Raw genomic sequence first — 3659 nt, 5'->3', positions numbered from 1 at the left:
CACCAACACTCGTATACACCCACCTTTGTGATTCTCACAATTGGAGCGGCGAATATTGAAAGTTGCTTATACTTCGGTAGTCAATAAGATGTCAATTCTACTTGGCGGTCAGAATGGATTCTTGTTTGATCGACTCAAGACACAAAAACTAAATTTACTTACGAACTTGAAACAAAGAAGTTACTACGAGTTAAAAATGAGAAAAATACACAAATAACGAAGACACAAAAGAAACGGGTTCAACAATTAATCTACAACTAAGTAGGTGATTACTAGTTGTTAATTAATTCTAGAATCAAGACATGAAACTAATGAAACAACAAAATGAAACTAAGAATCTAAAATTTTTGAGCTTAAGAACTTTCGGTGATGAAGTGGTAGCCTCTCATTGGTTGTTGAAAATTGTCAAAAGTTTTGAGAAATTTTTTTCTTGTTTTCAATTTGTATTGATCAATGTTCAATTGGAAGAGTGTATTTTCAATTTAGGGAGGAAAACAACAAGACTTGAGGCTTTCAATGTTAAAAAAAGGCTTGACTTTTCTTTCACCCTTTTGACAAAACACCTTTTGAAACCTTTGTCCCCCTTTCCTCTTTTGTAGGTCTTGGGAAGACCCCTTTCTCTCTTTTGGTAATAAGTCCTTTTGAAAGTCTTTTGGCACCCTTTCTTCTTATATAATAGTCTTGGAATGTGTTTCAATACTAACAAGACCACACTTTCTTTCTTCTTTGATTTTAGATCAATCAAACCACTTTTTCTACAACAAGATATGAAGATGTTGAAGAACACCAAGAACACAACTTTGAATCTTGGAGTTCTAAGGTTAACGTTGGACCTCCCAAACACCAACAACACATATTTAAGCTCCAATCTTCAACAACAACATCAACAAAATATTTTTTCAGCCACCAATCTTCAACAACTACATCAACAAAATATTTTTTCAGCCACCAATCTTCAACAACAATATCAACAACCTTCCAACATTCAAGAACCACTTGGATTTAGCTCAAAATTTAGATGTAGACTCTATTAGTGTTAGTGAAGAAGGGACTAACACTAGAAACAACAAAAAACACAAAAAACACAACAAAACCAAGCCTCAAATCTCGGCCCAAACACAAAATTGGGACAGATTACTTTTTTTTTTGCGTTTTTCAGTTTTTCCAACACTATTTTTGTGATTTTTCAAGATAGCAAGCCCAAGATTGATCTCGTAGGAATGAAATCAATGATGGATTTCATACCAAATGATACAAATCAGTCCACCAAGATGCCAAAATAGTCCACAAAACGTGAGAAGAACAAGCAACACAAAGGGATACAAGATGACAAACACAAAAACACACGAATTTACAAAATAATAAAAGGATAGATAGTGAGACCAAGATTATTCCAAGATTAAGAACCAAGTATATTTCAACATTAATCCCTAATGAATGTAATAATCAAAACCACACTCTTACAGTGATCACCAAGGTAATCGACTCGCCTCAAGATCCACCGTTTCCAAGCAAAGAAAAATATTGGCTTTTCCAAACCCTATACTAAGGATGACTTTTCCAAGTCCTAACTAAGACTATACTAAGGTAGTCTACTCTCAAGAGAGAGGATTTCAAGTGTTTCAATTTTTCATCTTTCATAAACTAAAGAGAAAAGACCTAATAAGAGATTATATATAGCGTAACTTATTACATAGTATAATGGACCAAAATACCCTTAAGGAAAGGGGAGGTCATGGGTTGTTTCTTTAACATGTGCAAACCCCAAAATACCCTTAATGAAGGGTGCTTCTTTAATGCTCCACAACCATAGGTCCACACTTCAAAACCTGTAGTCTTGAATTGGCATCAAATGTAAGCCTCTACGCAATCTTCCATACAGGGTTTGTTTAATGGCATGCTCAAAATGGCTCTTCCATGCATGTTCTCATATCGTCGAGGTGACAAAGTCTTGAGCCTCTATGTATTCGCCTCTAAAGATGTTATCAAAAGATAAGATGGCTATTTGTCCCATATCAGACAGAGTCGGTGGCCTATTTGGATGTCAAACGGGCGAAACAACGTGAACAGGCCATTTTTTGGTAAATTTGGTGGGTGTTAACCTACTATTCCTAGGGTGGGCCTGAGGCTCGAGTGCAGTTTGGCCCAAAAATTAACCAACAACCCCCAAACGGGTCGTGGAGCAGCTCAGGGTGGTCCAGCAGGGTCAGTGGGGTCATTTGGGTTGTCAAACGGGCAAATCGGTGCGAGCGGGCCATTTTTATCCAATTCGGTGGGTGTTAGTTCACAGTTCTCTGGGTGGGCCCAAGTGTGATTTTGGCTGAAAATCAATCGGCGCCCCCCCGGCATACTGTGGAGTGGCTTAGGGTAGTTTGACGGGGTCGATGGGTTGCTATTTGGGTGGTTAAATAAGCAAAATGATGCAAACGAACTATTTTGGGGCCAATTCGGTGGGCCAAACACCGATCGATGGCCCCTCGACGGACTGTGGAGCAGTTCAGGGTGGTCCGACGGAGTCGGTGGGTCCATTTGAGTGGTCAAACGAGTGAAACAGTGCAAACGGACCATTTTGGGCCAATTCGATGGGTCCTAGCCCTCGATTCTTGGGGTGGACTAGGGCCCAGGCATGGGGTGGGTCGAAAATCGACTGGCGCCCCCTTGGCATGCTCTGAAGAAGTTTAGGGTGGTCCGACAAGGCCGGTGGGGCCATTTGGTGGTTAAACAAGAGAACTGGAGGGAACAGGCCATTTTAGGGCCAATTTGGTGGGTGTTAGCCCACGGTTCTCGGGGTGGGCCTAGAGCCTGAGAGCAGTTTGGACCGAAAACCGATCGGAGTCCCCCGGTGAGCTGTGGAGCATCTCAGGGTGGTCCAGCGGGGTCGGTGGAGCCATTTGGGTGGTCAAAAGGACAAAATGATGCAACCGGACCATTTTCGTGCCAATTCGGTGGGTGTTTAGCTCATGGTTCTCGGGGTGGGCCCAGGTCCCTGGCGCTAGAAGCTCAAAATTCCAAAGATTACTCCAAGTACATGGATCTTCCCTTTGCTTCAATATATTTGGATAGTTTATATTCTTCGAGTCTTTGTGTCAAGGGCAAGAGGAAGAAGTGATCTGTCTAACAACATTATAAGGAAGGTTCGATATGATCATGTTTAATTGAAGTATAGTAGGGTGGTTTTCAATAGTAACCCAACTATGAGTTGGTGTCGATTCAACAGTGTGTGGAGTGTAAAATTACTAATTTTACGACTAATGGAGTCTTGTCATGTTTGCTATCATTGCACAATATTTAAATTAATTCACAAGGGTGCAACTTGATCTTTGTTCTTGTATGTTTTAACATATCTCTCTTTTTTCTATTTTAATTTTGGTTCCCTGATTGAGACAATCTTAATAATATTCAAGACAATCTTGTATGTTTTAAACATATTTCAATTAGGGAAACTAAAATTACAAATTTAAATTTTTTTCTTGTATCTTAATAATATTCTAGACATCTCTTTTCATATCGAGTTTTCCAGAAAATGAAGTTGCCTTTAGTATGGAACTTGAAATTAACATACCACACCGCTGAGTTATAAATCAGTTATCCAATATTTTAGCAGACGCGACGCACCATTAGTCACCACTATGTGGTATCATGGAATAACATCCGACATG

The sequence above is a fragment of the Capsicum annuum genome, chromosome 3 (assembly GCF_002878395.1).
Source record: "Capsicum annuum cultivar UCD-10X-F1 chromosome 3, UCD10Xv1.1, whole genome shotgun sequence".
NCBI classification, from domain to species: domain Eukaryota; kingdom Viridiplantae; phylum Streptophyta; class Magnoliopsida; order Solanales; family Solanaceae; genus Capsicum; species Capsicum annuum.
This window is presented reverse-complemented; position numbering follows the sequence as displayed.